The 25,919-nt window shown below is 46.1% G+C and overlaps 1 protein-coding gene and 1 pseudogene across 1 annotated transcript in view; one reads left to right on the plus strand and one right to left on the minus strand.

Annotated features, from left to right (window-relative positions):
• The window catches only part of kcnq5a (potassium voltage-gated channel, KQT-like subfamily, member 5a), a 249,623-nt gene that overhangs the window by 155,616 nt on the left and 68,088 nt on the right, over window positions 1-25,919 (minus strand). The gene's annotated exons all lie outside the window — the stretch shown is intronic.
• LOC140472249 (5S ribosomal RNA) lies at window positions 16,092-16,210 on the plus strand (annotated as a pseudogene).

The raw sequence follows: 25,919 nt of genomic DNA on the forward strand, positions 1-25,919 counted from the left end.
AGAGTAAACACGACACTGACAGAGTGAACACAACACTGACAGAGAGAACACAACACTGACAGAGAGAACACGGCACTGACAGAGTAAACACGACACTGACAGAGTAAACACAACACTGACAGAGAGAACACGGCACTGACAGAGAGAACACTGCACTGATAGAGAGTACACGGCACTGACAGAGTAAACACGACACTGACAGAGTGAACACAGCACTGACAGAGAGAACACAGCATTGACAGAGAGAACACAGCACTGATAGAGAGAACACGGCACTGATAGAGAGAACACGGCACTGACAGAGTAAACACGACATTGACAGCGTAAACACGACACTGACAGAGTGAACACAACACTGACAGAGAGAACACAACACTGACAGAGAGAACACAGCACTGATAGAGAGAACACGGCACTGACAGAGTAAACACGACACTGACAGAGAGAACACGACACTGACAGAGAGTACACGGCACTGATAGAGAGAACACGGCACTGACAGAGAGAACACGGCACTGACAGAGTAAACACGACACTGACAGAGAGAACACGACACTGACAGAGAGTACACGGCACTGATAGAGAGAACACAGCACTGACAGAAAGAACATGACACTGACAGAAAGTACACGGCATTGACAGAGAGAACACAACACTGACAGAGAGAACACATCACTGACAGAGAGAACACAGCACTGATAGAGAGAACACAGCACTGACAGAGAGAACACAACACTGACAGAGAGAACACAACACTGACAGAGAGAACACGGCACTGACAGAAAGTACACGGCACTGACAGAGTAAACACAGCACTGACAGAGTGAACACAACATTGATAGAGAGAACACAGCACTGACAGAGAGAACACGGCACTGACAGAGTAAACACAACACTGACAGAGAGAACACAACACTGACAGAGAGAACACAGCACTGACAGAGAGAACACGGCACTGACAGAGTAAACACGACACTGACAGAGTGAACACAGCACTGATAGAGAGAACACGGCACTGATAGAGAGAACACGGCACTGACAGAGTAAACACGACATTGACAGCGTAAACACGACACTGACAGAGTGAACACAACACTGACAGAGAGAACACAACACTGACAGAGAGAACACAGCACTGATAGAGAGAACACGGCACTGACAGAGTAAACACGACACTGACAGAGAGAACACGACACTGACAGAGAGTACACGGCACTGATAGAGAGAACACGGCACTGACAGAGAGAACACGGCACTGACAGAGTAAACACGACACTGACAGAGAGAACACGACACTGACAGAGAGTACACGGCACTGATAGAGAGAACACAGCACTGACAGAAAGAACATGACACTGACAGAAAGTACACGGCATTGACAGAGAGAACACAACACTGACAGAGAGAACACATCACTGACAGAGAGAACACAGCACTGATAGAGAGAACACAGCACTGACAGAGAGAACACAACACTGACAGAGAGAACACAACACTGACAGAGAGAACACGGCACTGACAGAAAGTACACGGCACTGACAGAGTAAACACAGCACTGACAGAGTGAACACAACATTGATAGAGAGAACACAGCACTGACAGAGAGAACACGGCACTGACAGAGTAAACACAACACTGACAGAGAGAACACAACACTGACAGAGAGAACACAGCACTGACAGAGAGAACACGGCACTGACAGAGTAAACACGACACTGACAGAGTGAACACAGCACTGACAGAGAGAACACAACACTGACAGAGAGAACACAACACTGATAGAGAGAACATGGCACTGATAGAGAGAACACGGCACTGATAGAGAGAACACGGCACTGACAGAGAGAACACTGCACTGATAGAGAGTACACGGCACTGACAGAGTAAACACGACACTGACAGAGTGAACACAACACTGACAGAGAGAACACAGCATTGACAGAGAGAACACAGCACTGATAGAGAGAACACGGCACTGATAGAGAGAACACGGCACTGACAGAGTAAACACGACACTGACAGAGAGAACACGACACTGACAGAGAGTACACGGCACTGATAGAGAGAACACAGCACTGACAGAAAGAACATGACACTGACAGAAAGTACACGGCATTGACAGAGAGAACACAACACTGACAGAGAGAACACATCACTGACAGAGAGAACACAGCACTGATAGAGAGAACACAGCACTGACAGAGAGAACACAACACTGACAGAGAGAACACAACACTGACAGAGAGAACACGGCACTGACAGAAAGTACACGGCACTGACAGAGTAAACACAGCACTGACAGAGTGAACACAACATTGATAGAGAGAACACAGCACTGACAGAGAGAACACGGCACTGACAGAGTAAACACAACACTGACAGAGAGAACACAACACTGACAGAGAGAACACAGCACTGACAGAGAGAACACGGCACTGACAGAGTAAACACGACACTGACAGAGTGAACACAGCACTGACAGAGAGAACACAACACTGACAGAGAGAACACAACACTGATAGAGAGAACATGGCACTGATAGAGAGAACACGGCACTGATAGAGAGAACACGGCACTGACAGAGAGAACACTGCACTGATAGAGAGTACACGGCACTGACAGAGTAAACACGACACTGACAGAGAGAACACGACACTGACAGAGAGTACATGGCACTGATAGAGAGAACACAGCACTGACAGAAAGAACATGACACTGACAGAAAGTACACGGCACTGACAGAGAGAACACAACACTGACAGAGAGAACACATCACTGACAGAGAGAACACAGCACTGATAGAGAGAACACAGCACTGACAGAGAGAACACAACACTGACAGAGAGAACACGGCACTAACAGAAAGTACACGGCACTGACAGAGTAAACACAGCACTGACAGAGTGAACACAACACTGACAGAGAGAACACAACACTGACAGAGAGAACACGGCACTGACAGAAAGTACACGGCACTGACAGAGTAAACACAGCACTGACAGAGTGAACACAACACTGACAGAGAGAACACGGCACTGACAGAAAGTACACGGCACTGACAGAGTAAACACAGCACTGACAGAGTGAACACAACACTGATAGAGAGAACACAGCACTGACAGAGAGAACACGGCACTGACAGAGTAAACACAACACTGACAGAGAGAACACAACACTGACAGAGAGAACACAACACTGATAGAGAGAACATGGCACTGATAGAGAGAACACGGCACTGATAGAGAGAACACGGCACTGACAGAGAGAACACGGCACTGACAGAGTAAACACGATACTGACAGAGTAAACACGACACTGACAGAGTGAACACAACACTGACAGAGAGAACACAGCACTGATAGAGAGAACACGGCACTGACAGAGTAAACACGACACTGACAGCGTAAACACGACACTGACAGAGTGAACACAACACTGACAGAGAGAACACAACACTGACAGAGAGAACACAGCACTGATAGAGAGAACACGGCACTGACAGAGTAAACACGACACTGACAGAGTAAACACAACACTGACAGAGAGAACACAACACTGACAGAGAGAACACAGCACTGATAGAGAGTACACGGCACTGACAGAGTAAACACGACACTGACAGAGTGAACACAACACTGACAGAGAGAACACAGCATTGACAGAGAGAACACAGCACTGATAGAGAAAACACGGCACTGATAGAGAGAACACGGCACTGACAGAGTAAACACAACACTGACAGAGAGAACACAACACTGACAGAGAGTACACGGCACTGATAGAGAGAACACGGCACTGACAGAGTAAACACTACACTGACAGAGAGAACACAACACTGACAGAGAGTACACGGCACTGATAGAGAGAACACGGCACTGACAGAGTAAACACGACACTGACAGAGAGAACACGACACTGACAGAGAGTACACGGCACTGATAGAGAGAACACAGCACTGACAGAAAGAACATGACACTGACAGAAAGTACACGGCACTGACAGAGAGAACACAACACTGACAGAGAGAACACATCACTGACAGAGAGAACACAGCACTGATAGAGAGAACACAGCACTGACAGAGAGAACACAACACTGACAGAGAGAACACAACACTGACAGAGAGAACACGGCACTAACAGAAAGTACACGGCACTGACAGAGTAAACACAGCACTGACAGAGTGAACACAACACTGACAGAGAGAACACAACACTGACAGAGAGAACACGGCACTGACAGAAAGTACACGGCACTGACAGAGTAAACACAGCACTGACAGAGTGAACACAACACTGATAGAGAGAACACAGCACTGACAGAGAGAACACGGCACTGACAGAGTAAACACAACACTGACAGAGAGAACACAACACTGACAGAGAGAACACAACACTGATAGAGAGAACATGGCACTGATAGAGAGAACACGGCACTGATAGAGAGAACACGGCACTGACAGAGAGAACACAACACTGATAGAGAGAACATGGCACTGATAGAGAGAACACGGCACTGATAGAGAGAACACGGCACTGACAGAGAGAACACGGCACTGACAGAGTAAACACGATACTGACAGAGTAAACACGACACTGACAGAGTGAACACAACACTGACAGAGAGAACACAGCACTGATAGAGAGAACATGGCACTGATAGAGAGAACACGGCACTGATAGAGAGAACACGGCACTGACAGAGAGAACACAACACTGATAGAGAGAACATGGCACTGATAGAGAGAACACGGCACTGATAGAGAGAACACGGCACTGACAGAGAGAACACGGCACTGACAGAGTAAACACGATACTGACAGAGTAAACACGACACTGACAGAGTGAACACAACACTGACAGAGAGAACACAGCACTGATAGAGAGAACACGGCACTGACAGAGTAAACACGACACTGACAGCGTAAACACGACACTGACAGAGTGAACACAACACTGACAGAGAGAACACAACACTGACAGAGAGAACACAGCACTGATAGAGAGAACACGGCACTGACAGAGTAAACACGACACTGACAGAGTAAACACAACACTGACAGAGAGAACAAAACACTGACAGAGAGAACACAGCACTGATAGAGAGTACACGGCACTGACAGAGTAAACACGACACTGACAGAGTGAACACAACACTGACAGAGAGAACACAGCATTGACAGAGAGAACACAGCACTGATAGAGAAAACACGGCACTGATAGAGAGAACACGGCACTGACAGAGTAAACACAACACTGACAGAGAGAACATGGCACTGATAGAGAGAACACGGCACTGATAGAGAGAACACGGCACTGACAGAGAGAACACGGCACTGACAGAGTAAACACGATACTGACAGAGTAAACACGACACTGACAGAGTGAACACAACACTGACAGAGAGAACACAACACTGACAGAGAAAACACGGCACTGACAGAGTAAACACGACACTGACAGAGTAAACACAACACTGACAGAGAGAACACGGCACTGACAGAGAGAACACTGCACTGATAGAGAGTACACGGCACTGACAGAGTAAACACGACACTGACAGAGTGAACACAACACTGACAGAGAGAACACAGCATTGACAGAGAGAACACAGCACTGATAGAGAGAACACGGCACTGATAGAGAGAACACGGCACTGACAGAGTAAACACGACATTGACAGCGTAAACACGACACTGACAGAGTGAACACAACACTGACAGAGAGAACACAACACTGACAGAGAGAACACAGCACTGATAGAGAGAACACGGCACTGACAGAGTAAACACGACACTGACAGAGAGAACACGACACTGACAGAGAGTACACGGCACTGATAGAGAGAACACGGCACTGACAGAGAGAACACGGCACTGACAGAGTAAACACGACACTGACAGAGAGAACACGACACTGACAGAGAGTACACGGCACTGATAGAGAGAACACAGCACTGACAGAAAGAACATGACACTGACAGAAAGTACACGGCATTGACAGAGAGAACACAACACTGACAGAGAGAACACATCACTGACAGAGAGAACACAGCACTGATAGAGAGAACACAGCACTGACAGAGAGAACACAACACTGACAGAGAGAACACAACACTGACAGAGAGAACACGGCACTGACAGAAAGTACACGGCACTGACAGAGTAAACACAGCACTGACAGAGTGAACACAACATTGATAGAGAGAACACAGCACTGACAGAGAGAACACGGCACTGACAGAGTAAACACAACACTGACAGAGAGAACACAACACTGACAGAGAGAACACAGCACTGACAGAGAGAACACGGCACTGACAGAGTAAACACGACACTGACAGAGTGAACACAGCACTGATAGAGAGAACACGGCACTGATAGAGAGAACACGGCACTGACAGAGTAAACACGACATTGACAGCGTAAACACGACACTGACAGAGTGAACACAACACTGACAGAGAGAACACAACACTGACAGAGAGAACACAGCACTGATAGAGAGAACACGGCACTGACAGAGTAAACACGACACTGACAGAGAGAACACGACACTGACAGAGAGTACACGGCACTGATAGAGAGAACACGGCACTGACAGAGAGAACACGGCACTGACAGAGTAAACACGACACTGACAGAGAGAACACGACACTGACAGAGAGTACACGGCACTGATAGAGAGAACACAGCACTGACAGAAAGAACATGACACTGACAGAAAGTACACGGCATTGACAGAGAGAACACAACACTGACAGAGAGAACACATCACTGACAGAGAGAACACAGCACTGATAGAGAGAACACAGCACTGACAGAGAGAACACAACACTGACAGAGAGAACACAACACTGACAGAGAGAACACGGCACTGACAGAAAGTACACGGCACTGACAGAGTAAACACAGCACTGACAGAGTGAACACAACATTGATAGAGAGAACACAGCACTGACAGAGAGAACACGGCACTGACAGAGTAAACACAACACTGACAGAGAGAACACAACACTGACAGAGAGAACACAGCACTGACAGAGAGAACACGGCACTGACAGAGTAAACACGACACTGACAGAGTGAACACAGCACTGACAGAGAGAACACAACACTGACAGAGAGAACACAACACTGATAGAGAGAACATGGCACTGATAGAGAGAACACGGCACTGATAGAGAGAACACGGCACTGACAGAGAGAACACTGCACTGATAGAGAGTACACGGCACTGACAGAGTAAACACGACACTGACAGAGTGAACACAACACTGACAGAGAGAACACAGCATTGACAGAGAGAACACAGCACTGATAGAGAGAACACGGCACTGATAGAGAGAACACGGCACTGACAGAGTAAACACGACACTGACAGAGAGAACACGACACTGACAGAGAGTACACGGCACTGATAGAGAGAACACAGCACTGACAGAAAGAACATGACACTGACAGAAAGTACACGGCATTGACAGAGAGAACACAACACTGACAGAGAGAACACATCACTGACAGAGAGAACACAGCACTGATAGAGAGAACACAGCACTGACAGAGAGAACACAACGCTGACAGAGAGAACACAACACTGACAGAGAGAACACGGCACTGACAGAAAGTACACGGCACTGACAGAGTAAACACAGCACTGACAGAGTGAACACAACATTGATAGAGAGAACACAGCACTGACAGAGAGAACACGGCACTGACAGAGTAAACACAACACTGACAGAGAGAACATAACACTGACAGAGAGAACACAGCACTGACAGAGAGAACACGGCACTGACAGAGTAAACACGACACTGACAGAGTGAACACAGCACTGATAGAGAGAACACGGCACTGATAGAGAGAACACGGCACTGACAGAGTAAACACGACATTGACAGCGTAAACTCGACACTGACAGAGTGAACACAACACTGACAGAGAGAACACAACACTGACAGAGAGAACACAGCACTGATAGAGAGAACACGGCACTGACAGAGTAAACACGACACTGACAGAGAGAACACGACACTGACAGAGAGTACACGGCACTGATAGAGAGAACACGGCACTGACAGAGAGAACACGGCACTGACAGAGTAAACACGACACTGACAGAGAGAACACGACACTGACAGAGAGTACACGGCACTGATAGAGAGAACACAGCACTGACAGAAAGAACATGACACTGACAGAAAGTACACGGCATTGACAGAGAGAACACAACACTGACAGAGAGAACACATCACTGACAGAGAGAACACAGCACTGATAGAGAGAACACAGCACTGACAGAGAGAACACAACACTGACAGAGAGAACACAACACTGACAGAGAGAACACGGCACTGACAGAAAGTACACGGCACTGACAGAGTAAACACAGCACTGACAGAGTGAACACAACATTGATAGAGAGAACACAGCACTGACAGAGAGAACACGGCACTGACAGAGTAAACACAACACTGACAGAGAGAACACAACACTGACAGAGAGAACACAGCACTGACAGAGAGAACACGGCACTGACAGAGTAAACACGACACTGACAGAGTGAACACAGCACTGACAGAGAGAACACAACACTGACAGAGAGAACACAACACTGATAGAGAGAACATGGCACTGATAGAGAGAACACGGCACTGATAGAGAGAACACGGCACTGACAGAGAGAACACTGCACTGATAGAGAGTACACGGCACTGACAGAGTAAACACGACACTGACAGAGTGAACACAACACTGACAGAGAGAACACAGCATTGACAGAGAGAACACAGCACTGATAGAGAGAACACGGCACTGATAGAGAGAACACGGCACTGACATAGTAAACACGACACTGACAGAGAGAACACGACACTGACAGAGAGTACACGGCACTGATAGAGAGAACACAGCACTGACAGAAAGAACATGACACTGACAGAAAGTACACGGCATTGACAGAGAGAACACAACACTGACAGAGAGAACACATCACTGACAGAGAGAACACAGCACTGATAGAGAGAACACAGCACTGACAGAGAGAACACAACACTGACAGAGAGAACACAACACTGACAGAGAGAACACGGCACTGACAGAAAGTACACGGCACTGACAGAGTAAACACAGCACTGACAGAGTGAACACAACATTGATAGAGAGAACACAGCACTGACAGAGAGAACACGGCACTGACAGAGTAAACACAACACTGACAGAGAGAACACAACACTGACAGAGAGAACACAGCACTGACAGAGAGAACACGGCACTGACAGAGTAAACACGACACTGACAGAGTGAACACAGCACTGACAGAGAGAACACAACACTGACAGAGAGAACACAACACTGATAGAGAGAACATGGCACTGATAGAGAGAACACGGCACTGATAGAGAGAACACGGCACTGACAGAGAGAACACTGCACTGATAGAGAGTACACGGCACTGACAGAGTAAACACGACACTGACAGAGTGAACACAACACTGACAGAGAGAACACAGCATTGACAGAGAGAACACAGCACTGATAGAGAGAACACGGCACTGATAGAGAGAACACGGCACTGACAGAGTAAACACGACACTGACAGCGTAAACACGACACTGACAGAGTGAACACAACATTGACAGAGAGAACACAACACTGACAGAGAGAACACAGCACTGATAGAGAGAACACGGCACTGACAGAGTAAACACGACACTGACAGCGTAAACACGACACTGACAGAGAGAACACAGCACTGACAGAGTGAACACAACACTGACAGAGAGAACACAACACTGACAGAGAGAACACAGCACTGACAGAGTAAACACAACACTGACAGAGTAAACACAACACCGACAGAGAGAACACAGCACTGACAGAAAGTACACGGCACTGACAGAGTAAACACAACACTGACAGAGAGAACACAGCACTGACAGAGTGAACACAACACCGACAGAGAGAACACAGCACTGACAGAAAGTACACGGCACTGACAGAGTAAACACGACACTGACAGAGAGAACACAGCACTGACAGAGTGAACACAACACTGACAGAGTAAACACAACACCGACAGAGAGAACACAGCACTGACAGAAAGTACACGGCACTGATAGAGAGAACACAGCAATGACAGAGAGAACACAACACTGACAGAGAGAACACGGCACTGACAGACTAATCGTGACACTGACAGAATGGACACTGCTCTCCAATAAAGCATAGAACATACAAACTAGATAACACTGTATTGTTAGGAACAGTGTCGGTATTGGAAACATGACACTGAGGTCTGCACAGTAACACTCAGTGCTACAATAAGACCTAATGCCTTATTGAATGAGTGGTGATTAATGGACAGCGGAGGACTTTACTTGCCCTGCATTTATTGCCAAAGTTGACACAGATTCCCTGGTGAGTTATATGTTGTTACGTTGTGATCAGACGACAATTAGATACAAATGATTGGGCACACAGAATCCTCCTTGTACAAGTGGTTTACTTCATCTACTTATCAAATACTCTACAAATTACAGCAGATTTTAATTTGACAAAGGCAGCCCAACATTTCACACAGTCATATGCTGACATTGTTAATCAGCTCACAGAGCATGGCAGGATCAGAAGTGTTCCATTTCATTGACAGACTAAACATGGCATGATAGTATGAACATAATACTGAGAGAGTGAATATGCCATTGACAGAGAAATCATGTCATTGACTGACTGAGCATGGCACTGACAGAGTGACCATGACACACAAAGAATGTCCCACAAACTGATTGCCAAACTATTGTCAAACGTTCTCTGAAAATTACAAACTTTCACAATCTGGTGAAGTCTTGTATGCAGCGTCTAGATAAGGTATGTTCTGTATTCTGTGTCTGGTTAGGGGAAGACTTGCACCTGAAGCATGGTCTGGTAAAGTCCAGAATATCGGCTAGACATGTAGATACTTGACTTTGGAGTCACTGGTGCTGCAGCATTTTGATATGACAATTTGTATGTCGTGTTTACCTGTAGCTGTCATAAAGAACAACCCCAGTAGCAAAAAGGTGCAGCAAAATGCATGGTTTAATTGTTAATTACAGCAAATATTGTTACATGCTGGTTGGGCTAAATCTCAAGAAACTTCTAATTAGTCAAAAATGCAGGAGTCTGGTTCGGGTAAAGTCCTGGTGCCCCATGCCGATCAGTGATGGTCATGTACACTATCACAGGCAGTGCCTGGTGTTGGGGTTCAGTATCACAGGCAGTGACTGGTGTTGGGGTTCAGTATCACAGGCAGTGACTGGTGTTGGGGTTCAGTATCACAGACAGTGCCCGGTGTTGGGGTTCAGTATCACAGACAGTGCCCGGTGTTGGGGTTCAGTATCACAGACAGTGCCCGGTGTTGGGGTTCAGTATCACAGACAGTGCCTGGTGTTGGGGTTCAGTATCACAGGCAGTGCCTGGTGTTGGGGTTCAGTATCACAGGCAGTGCCTGGTGTTGGGATTCAGTATCACAGGCAGTGCCCGGTGTTGGGATTCAGTATCACAGGCAGTGCCTGGTGTTGGTGTTCAGTATCACAGACAGTGCCTGGTGTTGGGGTTCAGTATCACAGACAGTGCCCGGTGTTGGGATTCAGTATCACAGGCAGTGCCTGGTGTTGGGGTTCAGTATCACAGACAGTGCCCGGTGTTGGGATTCAGTATCACAGGCAGTGCCTGGTGTTGGTGTTCAGTATCACAGGCAGTGCCTGGTGTTGGGGTTCAGTAACACAGACAGTGCCTGGTGTTGGGGTTCAGTATCACAGGCAGTGCCTGGTGTTGGGGTTCAGTAACACAGACAGTGCCTGGTGTTGGGGTTCAGTATCACAGACAGTGCCCGGTGTTGGGGTTCAGTATCACAGACAGTGCCCGGTGTTGGGATTCAGTATCACCAGGCAGTGTCTGGTGTTGGTGTTCAGTATCACAGACAGTGCCCGGTGTTGGGGTTCAGTATCACAGACAGTGCCTGGTGTTGGGGTTCAGTATCACAGACAGTGCCTGGTGTTGGGGTTCAGTATCACAGACAGTGATTCGTTTTGGGATTCAATATCTCAGGCAGTGCCTGTTGTTGTGGTTCGGTATCACAGACAGTGTCTGGTGTCAGGGTCAGTATCACAGACAGTGCCCGTTGTTGGGGTTCAGTATCACAGACAGTGCCCGGTGTTGGGGTTCCGTATCACAGACAGTGCCCGGTGTTGGGGTTCCGTATCACAGACAGTGCCCGGTGTTGGGGTTCAGTATCACAGACAGTGATTCGTTTTGGGGTTCAGTATCACAGACAGTGCCTGCTGATGGGGTTCAGTATCACAGACAGTGCCTGGTGTCAGGGCCAGTATCACAGACAGTGTCTGGTGTTGGGGTCAGTATCACAAACAGTTCCTGGTGTTGGGGTTCAATGTCACAGACAGTGTCTGGTGTTGGGGTCAGTATCACAGGCATCTTTTAATGGTGTAGTATAGATCCTTGTGATGTCTGCCTCATCTCTCCACCACTACAGCCCAAGTTATAATCGCTGCTATTGTCATGTTAAATTTATGTTGAGGCTCTGTTTCAGCATTTCATTGAGGTTTTGTAATGAATGTTTTGTGCCAACTGTTACCCCCTCAGACTCATTTATGAGCGAAATCGAATGGATTTTGGAGTCACAGTAGCTGGCTTTTTAAAACGCTACCTGTCAACCTGCAGCTTTGTTGATTTGGCCCACATACTTAGATCAGTTGAACTTGTCACTGGAAGTCATGAAGTACCCAACATCTTGCACTCTGCCACACATGGCTGCAGAACTTCGATACACCGAGAAATGGGATCTTCATTGTCTTCTATATGAATGTAAAGTAACAGAAAGATATGCCGCATGACTTGTCAGGGATAGTGGGTCTCCCCATGGTGGAGAGAGCTTATGTGTGTGGTCCTGTGGGAGCAACTCCTTCAACTAAGAGATGCGTTGAAGGTGTAAGGGCAATAGTCAATCAAGGTGTAGCTTGCCTGTTTGATCATATGTGGGGCAACAGGCTTGGAGAGAGCCTTCTATCCAGACAGCAATCACAACCCTTTCACCCTGTCCACTCTTACAGCTTACAGAACCAGGGGTATTCCTGTGCAACAACCATGCCTACCTGTTTTCCTGTTATTTAAGAAGGAAGGGTGACACAGGGAATCGAGGGAATTGTGAATCTGTTTGCCTGCTGATGTTGGGGAAGCTACGAGAGTTCAGAAGGTTAAGTGATAATTCAGTTGAAGTCTTCAAGATCCTACAGAAACAGTAGGAAATTTTGGCCTAGTGGACATGATCTAATAATCTGAGTCAGAAATTTCAGAGTGAAATCAATTGACATACAAAGGGTAAAAGAAATTTGGAGTATTGTTCCATACACAACAATTGGTGTTAGGTCAAAGGGCAGATGATGGCCGAGTGGTATTATCACTCAACTATTAATCCAGACAGAGTTGAGAGTGTGGTGCTGGAAAAACACAGCAGGTCAGGCAGCATCCAAAGGGCAGGAGAATCGGCATTTCAGGCATAAGCCCTTCATCAGGTTTCATTAGCCCTTCTTAATGAAGGGTTTATGCCTGAAATATCAATTCTGCTGCTCCTCAGATGCTGCCTGACCTGCTGTGCTTTTCCAGCACCACACTCTCGACTCTGATCTCCAGCATCTGCAGTTCTCACTTTTTCCTATTAAGTCAGATATCCTGGTAATGTTCTGGGCACCTGGGATTGAATCCTGCCATACCTAATGGTGGAATTTGAATTCAATAAATATCAGAAAATAGGAGTCTAATGATGACCATGAAACCAGTGTCAGGAAAAACCCACCTGGTTCACTAGGGACGGAAACTGCTGTCCTTACCTGGTCTGAACTATATTTCACTCCAGGCCCACATTAACATAGCTGATCATTTAACTGTCCTTTGGGCAATAAGGGAATGGTAATAAATGCTAGCTTGGCCAGTAAAGCCCACATCCTGTGATCTTGTAACAGAGTTGATGGATTTTTGTTAGACAAAGATATTAAGGAGGTGAGATAGGAGTATGGAGTTAGGTTATAGATCAATCATGGTCTAAGTGAATGACGGAACAGGTTTGAGGAGCTAAGTGGCTCCTGCTATTTCTAAATTCTTTGTTCTTATCTTTCAACTCACTTACACACCTTCTCCCTTAACTCCACCCAGTCCACACACCCGGGAGTAGGAATAGTTTTGGTTTCTGTGCTTTTTGTCCTCTTTAATGACTAATTCATCAAATGTGTTACCAAAACGGTTGGTTCCAGGATCTTTCTGCTCTGTACAGGTGGTAAAGGGCTTACCCAGTGTGGGGGTTCTGACTCAAGATGATTGGAAAGTTTTTTGTTTACAATTGAAAGTGAATGCCTGGATCATGTGACAGTGCTCATGGAAGGCTATTTACTTTGCCTTTCCTTTCATTGCATTTTAAAAACTCAACGTCAGAAAGACAAATTGCTGTTGGAAAAACCACTGATTGCAAGAAATAGCTAACAAGAATCCAGGGATTTTAAACCCCATACAATATTTCAATGCTGACAGTATTTTAATCTGTGAACACAAATTTTTACTACATCATCAAAAATTGCACCTTATATAATCCATTGCAGCATGTTTCTCCTGTTCATCAGTGTAATTCTGTTGACATTTTAAAGTGTGTACAGGACAGCAACATTTAAAAATAATTATGTTATAAATATTGATTGGAAGTATCTTGGTGACAGAGCATGTAAGCAGTAACTCTTTCCCTTCCCATGTCTTTTCTAATTTCTCATGATCTTACCCACACTCCCCTCTCTCCTATGCTCCCATCATATATCCAATTACCCGCCCTCTACTTCCTTCCCATTTTCCTCCCTTCTCTTCTCTTCCCTACCTCCCCACTTCCCATCACTTCCATCCTCTTCCTTACCCTTTCTCCCTTCTACCTCCAGTTCCCTTCACTCCCCTCCTCTTTGCCTCTTCTTTCCTTTCATCTCTTCCCTACACTCCTCTCTTGCACCATTTAAGACACAATTTTTCCTACTATAAGTTACACTTTTTCTCACAATATGACATATAGCATGTTCTTATAATATACATTGCTTGACCTATAAGACACCTTGCCTCTCCCTATAAGTCACATTGCCTGTTCCTTTAAGACACATTACCAGTCTGTAGTGATTGGAACCAGGTAGATCTCGTTGACTCTGAGATCCTTGATTGGAGTTGTTAACCTGGGCTAATCAGGGAGCCCTGGGTGATAGATATAACCAAGAGATCTGCCCGGGTGTCCTTGGAGAAGGAGCACGCGGGTGTCCACTGACACCCTGGAGTTGTGACTGGCCAAATAAAAAAAAAGAAAAAAGAAAAAAGAAACAAAAGAAGAAAAAAAAATAACCAAGAGATCTCCCTGCCCCAACTGCTTGTTCTGTGGTGCTGTGGAGTCTGTGGACCATGTATATATGTGGCGTGGGCATTTGCACTCCCTTTTTAGTTTTCTGAAAAACCTTCTCCTCTACTTTTGATTGCATTTCAGTCCCACGCTCCTGATCTTTGAGTACCCAGTGCAAAGAGGGGATGTAGGTCAGGAAATCTCCTCGTGAATCTGCTCCCGGGCCTGGTCTGGTCAAACTGGCCATAAACAGGTCCAGGCGGTGGGCCATGGAGGGTGTCAGTAGGGCCAATTGCCTGCCCTGGGTTTGAGCCCGGGTGTCCCTGGAGAAGGAACATGCAGTATCCACCAACATCCTTGAGCTGTTCAGGGGGAGGTGGGCACCACTGGGAGTGGAATGTTTCACTTCCCCTCCAACTCTATTTTGATTTAATTCCTGCCCACCCCTTCACTTTTTTGATCACGCAGCATTGCCCTTTGAAGGGCACTGCTTGTCACTGGCCACTCGGGTATTTCCTTTCTTCCTGGTGGTGGAAATTGAATAAAGATTTACGCACTTGTTGTTCTTCACTGAGTCCAACACCTACACACACGACATGGGTGCTGGGGTAAACATAAGCACTACCGCTGTTCGGCAGGATGTGGGGAAAAAGAAAGGGGACAAAAATAACCAGGAGATCCTACTGCCATACTGGTCTGAAAATGCCCGATCTTGTCTGATTTCGGAAGCTAAGCAGACTCAGGCCTGGTTAGTACTTGGATTGGAGGCTGCCTGAGAAGACCAAGTGCAGTAGGCCTGGGAAACAAAAAGAGAGAAAAAAATATAAACAGGAGATTCAGAATCTCCTCACTTGAGGGACTGACTATGAGCTGGCTAGCTAGAGCCAGTGTACTGTGTACATGTATATAAAGGGTGACTTGGTGACAGGATACTGGCCTCTGTGCAGTTATTTCAGTGGAACTGAGATAGGGATTAATAACGTAACCATGCAAAAGCGCCTACTAGTTGAAGCCCAACTGGACCTCAAACAAGTTCCGCAACTGGCTTTGTCATTAGAAAATGCAGCACATTGAGCATGGGAGCTACAGAACATCCCAATGAAAATGGAACACCCTCACCTGTCTGACTGAGGTTGGGGAACACCACGTGAGTGTTGGCGATTGCAAAGCCTCATGTAGGGCATATCCTGAGCAGAGAGACCCCGGGCCAGTCCACAGCAGAACCTCACAACAAAGCTGAGCCTTTGCCAAGTGGCTAAAACATTCTTCAGGATCTGGGCCAGTAAGCCATTGTAGTAGCTGCTGGTATGTGACCTTGAGAGAGCAAATGAGTCTTACAGGGCCTGACTTGAGTAAGAAAACTCATAGGCTGGTATCCAGGAGAGTGCACACACTGGAAAGTCCACCTACATGTGGGTTGGTACAATTTAACTGCTTAGCAACAGCCAAATCAGAACCAATTAAAATTAATGTTTGCTTAAATGGTCACCTAGTTCTCATGGAGGTCGATACCGGTGCAGCTGTTCTTGTGGTTGCAGAACCTGTTTTTAACAAAATTTGCTCAGGCCTCCAAGCCTTATAAGTGTGTGCCTTAAGCCCTTGGCCAGACTGAGGAAATGAGTTTGATTCCAGTAAGGGTATGAGTAAGGCTATGACTTTGATTCCAGTCTCCAGTGAGAAACGGTGCAGTTACTATTGATGGCAGTAAGAGGCTTGGGCCCAAACCTATTGGGGCAGAATTGGTTGAGAAAGATTCATCAAGATTGGCTCAACATTTTTCAATTAGAAAATGGCTGCCTCAGTGAAGTCCTAGTGAAATACCCAGGAGTTGCTGATGGGGAGAAGACTCTGCACCAGGTTAAACCCGATATTCCCGGACTTTGGGGTGGGTGAAATAACAGCAGGAATGCCAATTCTGGCCATGTGCTTCCTCTAAGCGAGAGAGACAATTTACTTTGAGGGGGGAGATGTTTGGTGCTAGAACCATGGAAATGGTCCTGTATGGGCATGAGGTATGGTTGACACGAGGTCAGGTCCCATGAGATATAAAGTTCAGGGAGGTGTTACACTCCTGAACAAACATGTGGATCACCTGAAAGCTGTTGCCTCACAAATTGGATAGGAGAAAAACATTTCTGACTCCTCAGAACAGGCAGAAAGCCTGGCAGAAACCATAGGTTCTCCCCCTCTTTTAAGTGTCAAGGCAACCTCAAAGTCCAAGATGGATACAGCCTCAACACTGTTACCAATGGAAGAAGGGAATATGCTGCAGATGCAAGGAAATGGGTTACGGTCCAGTACATGCTGCAGTACCAGAGCCTGGATCAACGGAACCGGATCTGGGGTGAAAATGTCACAGGTAAACCTCCAAGAGAAAGAGCCGGACTTGGGGGGCAAGGTGGGGGGGGGGGAATGTTGTGATTGGAACCAGGTGGATCTCATTAAGTATCGAGATCCTTGATTGGAATTGTTAATCTGGGTCAATCAGGGAGCCCTGGGAGATAGATAGAAACAGGAGATTCCGGCGGTGGAAATTGAATAAAGATTTGTATACTTTAAAGAAAAGGAAAAAAAAACAGGAGTGTCAGAGATTCTGCTCACTCTGAGAGCTAGCTTTGAAGGAGTTGGATCAGTGTCAAGGACTTTCCACGTGCAAATAAAGGGTAACTTGGTGACGGGAAAAAAACCCAGAAGATTCAGAATCTCCTCACTTGACAGACTGGCTCTGAGCTGGCTGGCTACAGCCAGCGCACTGTGTATATGTAAATAAAGGGTGACTTGGTGATGGAATACTGGCCTCTGTGCAGTTTTTTCACAGTCCCTGTAAGATACATTGCAGGTCATTATAAGACACATTGTTAGTCCCATAACGCATCTTGCTAGTTCCTATAAGACACATTGCAGGTGCCTATAAGACACAATGCTAGTCACTGTATGATACCTTTCCATCCCTATAAAACACTTGCTGGTTCCTATAAGGCAAAGCTATGGCCACTTTAAGACAGATTGCATATCTCTTTAAGACAGATTGCTGGTCCTTATAAGGCACATTGCTAATCACTTTGAGACAAATTATGGGTCCCTTTGAGACACATTGCCAGCTCCTTTGAGATACATTGCTTGTTCTGGTCCCTTTCAGACACTCTGCTGGTTCCTTTGAGACATATTGCCAGTAGTTCCTCTATGGCACAATGCTCACAGTCAGGGAGAAGGGAAATACCTGACCCATATGGAGACTGCAGCTGCAGTGTCTGTAAATAGAAGAAACTGTGAAGTGGGAAGAGCATTTCACATAGAAAGCTTTACCTGCCAAGAGGTTTCAGAGAGCAGTTCTGCCTTCACCTGACATAGGAGCAATATCCGGGATGACTCAAGTAAGATGGTGCAGACCTATGTCACTTGCAGCAAGGTAGCTCTGTGGGCTCTCCATGTGAATGGTTAAGGGTTACAGAAAAGGTAAGGGCTTCGATTTCATAGGCCACAATCTGATCTTTGACAATGCACACTATCCTGGCAATAGCTACAATGCATTCATCCTGTGCCAGTTGACCCTGCCCACTGTTTTTAGCCTTTGCAGAAGAATCTGCAGCTGGTTGATGGGGTCAAGGGATATCCCCCATGTATGAGGCTGATAGCCTCTTCTACTGTCCTACCACATGAGTGCAGCAGATCTTCAATGAGAGCCATGCAGCCTCTTGGAGCAGACTCCCGAGACAGTCATTCTACTTCTGCTTCAGGTTCCTAACTTGGCCATTGTGCACAATCAGGAGACGACCTCAGGAGGGACAGAGGAGGCAAGTTCAGGGCCTTGTAAGAGGAGGCAAGTTCAGGGCCTTGTAACTGGATTGATTGTTGGAGTGTGCTTTATAAACTAATGCTTCCACTAGGACAACTTCCCGAAACTAAACTGGACACCTTATCACATGATCCTCTGGGCCACCCACCCAACAAATCAACCACCCAGAGACTACCCCGGTAAAGCTCTATGCCCACACATCCAGTATGTCCTTTCTGGATGAGGAGGTGCTACTCTTTGAGCTGAGATGACCCCCATCAGTGCCACCTACCCCCTTTCTGAGTCCAGTCAGAGACATAATAGTTGAGGGAGGAGGTTATCTGTTTTTCTGCTGTGTATCTTAATCCAATAACAGGAACACGTCCAACTACAACAAGAAAAGTGGGCTCCTCAGCCTTGTGCAATCCTGTAGTGCCTTTACCTGGGCGAGTAGCGACACAGTGTTACCCCCCAGCAGTTGCAACACGGCTGGTGGGAGGCTGCTGACTCTCACTGGGGAAGTATTGAGGGATCAATCCTTGATGACCTCTGACCTGCTGGGCCTGGCTTCGGAATGCCCCACCTTGGCATGAGCAGCAGCAATCGGCTGAGGAACGAGCCATTTTAAAAAAGAAAGTGCAGACGTTCCCTGACAGTTTTCAGCTTGTTAAATACAAGGCACAGAACAATGGCAAGGCTGGAAATAGCACTGATGACCAGATTCATTACAGTCAGTTACTGGCAGAGAAACATTGTCAGGCTATAAAATCTGTCGCTTATGAGGGAAGCATCTAATTTCATCCAGAAATATTGGGATGATTAGAATTGCCACCACATCTCAGCACAGAAGTGTTGAATTACGTTTACACTATTGTTCAAGGTAGGATAAATTCACTGGTGAGATCTTCCTTCAGAGTGTTTAATTTAGTATTCCAGAGAGCTGGGTGCATGCATTACACTGGATAATAGATTGGTGTATTGCTCTGGGAAGTGGGTGCACAGATTAACCTGGGATTTGGCATATATGCTGATTTGAACTGGGTGTGTACACAGCCCTGGGTACTGAGTGCGTACACTGCCCAGAGTACTGTGTGAGTACACTGCCCAGGGTACTGTGTGGATACATTGTCCTACGTAGTGTGTGTGTGTTCACTGTCCTGGGTACTGTGTGTACAATGCCCTGGTTACTGGGTGTGTATAAACTGCCCTGGATACTGTGTGTATACACAGCCCTGAGTACTGTGTGTGTACAGTGCCCTGGGTACTGTGTGTGTACAACGCCCTGATTACTGGGTGTGTACATTGTCCTGAGTACTCTGTGTGTACATTATTCTGGGTACTGGGTGTGTACACTGCTCTTGGTATATGTGTACACACTATCCTGGGTACTAGGTGTGTACACTGCCCTGGGTATTGGGTGTGTACACTCCTGGGTACTGTGTGTATAGTCTGCCCTGGGTACTGTGTGTATAGTCTGCCCTGGGTACTGCGTGTGTACACTCTTCTGGGTATTGTGTGCATACACTGTCCTGGGTACTGGGTGTGTACATTGTCCTGGGTACTATGTGTATACACTGCCCTGGATACTTCGTGTGTACACTGCCGTGGATACTGTGTGTATAGTCTGCCCTGGGTACTGGGTGTGTACACTGTCCTGGGTACTTGGTGTGTACACTGTCCTGGGTACTTGGTGTGTACACTGCCCTGAGTTCTGGGTGCGTACACTGCCCTGGGTACTGGGTGTGTACACTGCCCTGGGTACTGGGTGTATACGCTGCCCTGGGTACTGGGTGTGTACACTGTTCTGGGTACTGGGTGTGTACACTGCCCTGACTACTGTGTGTACACACTGTCCTGAGTACTGTGTGTACATACTATCCTGGGTACTGGGTGTGTGTACACTGTTCTCGGTACTGTGTGTATACACTGCCCTGAGTAATAGGTGTGTACACTGCTCTGGGTACTGTATGTATAGTCTGCCCTGGGTATTGTATGTATACATTGACATGGGTACTGGGTGTGTACACTGTCCTGGGTTCTGTGCGTGTACACTGACATGGGTACTGTGCGTGTACACTGACATGGGTACTGGGTGTGTACACTGTCCTGGGTACTGGGTGTGTACAGTGTCCTGGGTTCTGTGTGCGTACACTGCGCTGGGTAGTGGGTGTGTACACTGACATGGGTACTGTGTGTGTACACTGTCCTGGGTTGTGGGTGTGTACACTGCACTGGCAATTGGGTGTGTACACTGACATGGGTACTGAGTCTGGGAGGCAGCTGTCACTGGCCAGGTCAGCATTTCTTTCTCATCCCTAATTGCTTTTCAATGGACTGGATTGTTCAGTTGCTTCCTAGGTTAGTTGTGAGCTATGCACATTACGGGTTGTCTAGAGTCACATGTAGCCAGGACCAAGTAAAGACAGCAGATTTCCTTCCCTGAAGGGCATTAGTGAACCAGGTGTTTTATTTTGACAACAACCAATGATAGTTGCCATGGCTACCACCACTAAGGCTAGCTTTACTTTTCAGATTTCCACTTGCTGTGGTAGGATTTGAGCTTATGTCTCCTGAACATTAGGACATGCCTAATACTGCACGTGCACATTGCTATGGATGCTGGCTATGTGCGGGGACTAGGCGGGTTATCAGAGAGGCAGAGAGGTTAGTCAGGTGGTGCAAAGAGTCAGGTGTTGGTGGGAGGGAGCAGTGGCCAGTGACGAGGGTTGGAGGCAGAATATGGAGTGTTGAGAGGGCTGGGTGGAGATTGGATAGGGGTGGGGGTGTCAGTTGTGTGGAATTACAATAGGAGTTTACTGACTAACATTTCCTGAATAACCACCCTGATAATGAAATTCAGGACTGGTCAAAATTCCAACGCTAACTCAGTCCAAGACTTCTGCGGAAGATCCTGAGAAGGAAAAGAATTGTTTGCTGCAAGTTTGAATCCAATAGAAACTCAACATGTCAGGACATGTGTAGACACTAGATCCACAACTATAGTTTTACATCTAGCGTGTGATGTTCCACAGACCAGAAGATCAGGAGGGAATTATTGAAGGAGAATTAGCGTTCCCAAAAATAGGACTAGGCAGTGTTATGGAGCCCCAGAATATTGGAGTGGGATATGTTGTGCATGGGACTGAATAGATTAATACTGAGATGTGGCTGTAGCACTACCCACACTGATGATGGATCTTGGGTAATCCAAGATGGAGGACAGGAAAAATCTGTGGCTGTCAGAGTTTATTGCTTTTTTGAGGTATTTTCAGCATTGGAGCTGAATTATAGGAGTGGTAATTACTGTATTATAAGCTGTTGCATTGTTTTGCAACTTCGGGGAAGAAAAAGATCAAAACTACAGCACTTTAAAAGGAGAAAGGAAGACAAAGGGCAGTGACCACATGGGGAATGATCCAAACGGAAGAAGGATGTTGTGAAACTTGAAAGGGTTCAGTAAAGATTCACAAGAATGTTGCCAGATTTGGAGGGTTTGTGCTATAGGGAGAGGGTGAATAGACTGGAGCAATTTTCCCTGGAGCATCGGAGGCTGAGGGGTGACCTTATAGAGGTTTATAAAATCATGAGGGACATAGTTAACATAAATAGACAAGGTCCTCTCCCAGTGGAGGGGGAGTCCAGAACAAGAGGACATAGGTTTTGGGTGAGAAGGGAAAGATTCAAAAGGGACGTAAGAGGCAATCTTTTCACCCAGAGTGTGGTGTGTGTATGGAATGAGCTATCAGAAGAAGTGATGGAGGTTGGTTCAATTACAGCATTTGAAAGGCATCTGGATGGGTATCTGAATAGGAAGTGTTTAGAGGGATATGGGCCAAATGCTGGCAAATGAGACTAGGATATGCGGTCAACATGGACAAGTTGGACCAAAAAGAATCTGTTTCTCTGCTGTATATCTCTATGACTCTATGTCTTAATAAACTTGAGGTAGAACAGGTTAGTATCTCGTAGGAGTAAGACCTAGCATCTTCCTCAGTATCACTGAGCTGCTCATGTGTCAAACTACTTGAGGTTCAATTCCAGAGGCTCCCCAATTGAACCAGCAAGGAGTTTCCCTGAACCTATGTAGGCCCAGTAGATCCCCACACTTAAAGAGGATGGTGCCAACAAATATAGTGAGGTGCAGTCTCCATTTAGCAGCATATAAAATAAGGTAGTGCCACAGACCCCAGACACTGGAGTGCGTGACAGGTCTTATGTAGGTATGGGCTGTACAGATTGACAGTATTTGGAGGAGCTAGTGATGTTTGATCAAGTTGGATGTTGCTTCTGCTCAATGCAGGTCTGGTAATCTTTGGGAATTGTTATCGCTTTTGGCAGCGAGTGTGATTTTGACTCTGAAGCTTGGCACTTCTTTGGAACAAATCCAACACTGAACACTTTCTGACTGTGACTAAATCATGAGGTTTACTGAGCTGTGATGATGAGGTGATTGCCACTGGGTATAGTCACACTGATACTGCATTAGCCACTGACTGGTTCATACATAAAAGCTGAACTGCAAAGTATATATTATATAAGAATATAACTTTCTTGTGCAAACAGCATAATAAATCTAGCCTGAGTATCCAAACTCCATTGAGTATAGAGGTGAAAAGGTCAGTGAAAACACTATGATCAAGCCTGCTGGAGTGTTACTTTGCAAACATTGAGAATAAGTTTAAATCAATTCTGAAATGATAAAACATGTATCAACAAATGAGTAGCATTCACCTGGAGATATCAGAGTAAACTCCCATAAGAGCAATTTATCCAAATAACCATTGATATGAAGAAATGACAAAGCACAGACACTCAATCATGCCCCAGTCACTCTACGCCACATTACAGCACGCTGCATCCCTCTACACCATATCACAGCACTCTCTACCCCCTCTACATCATATCACTGCAGTTTTCACATTCTCAACCCCCCCCCCCCCCCCCCACGACATTACAGTACTCTGCACCCTCTCTACACTACAACACAGCGGTCTGCACACTCTCTACACTACATTACAGTACTCTGCACCCTCTCTATGCTAAAACACAGCAGTCTGCACATTCTCTACACTACATTACAGCACTCTGCACCCACTGTATACTACATTACAGCACTCTGCATCTACTGTGCACTACATTACAGCACTCTGCACCCACTATATACTGTATCACAGCACTCTGCACCCACTGTACATTACAGCACTCTGCTCCCACTGTACACCACATTACAGCACTCTGCGTCTACTGTATACTACATCACAGCACTCTGCACCCACTGCATACTACATTACAGCACTCTGCACCCACTGCATACTACATTACAGCACTCTGCACCCACTGTATACTATATTACAGCACTCTGCACCCACTGCATACTACATTACAGCACTCTCCACCCACTGTATACTACAGTACAGCACTCTGCACCCACTGTATATTACATTACAGCACTCTGTTCCCACTGTACACCACATTACAGCACTCTGCACCCACTGTATACTATATTACAGCACTCTGCACCCACTGTATACTACAGTACAGCACTCTGCACCCACTGTATATTACATTACAGCACTCTGTTCCCACTGTACACCACATTACAGCACTCTGCACCCACTGCATACTACATCACAGCACTCTGCACCCACCGTATACTACAGTACAGCACTCTGCACCCACTGTATACTATATTACAGCACTCTGCACCCACTGTGTACTACAGTACAGCACTCTGCACCCACTGTATACTATATTACAGCACTCTGTTCCCACTGTACACCACATTACAACACTCTGCTCCCACTGTCTACTACATTATGCTAATCGGCAGAAGGTATCATCAGTGGTTTCAGATCACATGGACTTAGGAGGAAATGGTGGAATGTTCTGGAGGTGTCCTGCTAGGCCTGCCTTGAATATCATTAATACAGGTTGTTAGGTCTCACAAATGTAGTTGCAGATGTTCTTCTGTCAAGAACACACAAACAGCCCAAACATTACAACATGATAGTAGTGGTTTATGAGCTAGTTTGTAAGGTTGCTGTTTGAGGATAGAGAGCACCAGTTGGCAAATGTCCAAAAAGTGGATAACACTGATCAGCATGATCCAAACCAAATCAGATGGTTTCTGATATGCATGATTTGGAGATGCTGGTGTTGGACTGGGAGTGAACAAAGTTAAAAATTACACAACACCGAGTTATAGTCCAACAGGTTATTTGGAGGCGCTAGCTTTCAAAGCTTTCTTCATTGCGTGGTTGTGAAGCAGGACCGTAAGACACAGAATTTGTAGCAAAAGTTTACGGTGTCATGCAGCTGAAATGATAAACCTAGATGAAGTCTTTCATCTTTTCGAGTGAATTTGCTCATTTTAGTTCTTTAATTTGTAAATCCCAGAACTTCTTTTAAGTCACATTCTCAAAATTATTTCAGGTTTTCTAATAAAAGTTGCCATCTCAGCTCAGACAATGCATTAAGGGTGTGATGTTAAAGTATGTCTCTGGCCCAACCTTGAGTCAGATTGGTTCTATTTCTAAAGTGGGATTTATATAGTATTACATGGATTGACTGTAGGTTATGCATTTTTTGAGCAAAATATAACGTATCTGCAAATATAATTTTGCAGAAACAAATGCACCCCATAAGCTTATATGTGTGCACGTGCAGGAGAGACTGAGTGAGTGTGTGCATGTGAGTGTGAGTGCATGTGTGTTTGTGTGTGTGTAAGCTTG

Source organism: Chiloscyllium punctatum, chromosome 3 (assembly GCF_047496795.1).
Source record: "Chiloscyllium punctatum isolate Juve2018m chromosome 3, sChiPun1.3, whole genome shotgun sequence".
Lineage (NCBI taxonomy): Eukaryota > Metazoa > Chordata > Chondrichthyes > Orectolobiformes > Hemiscylliidae > Chiloscyllium > Chiloscyllium punctatum.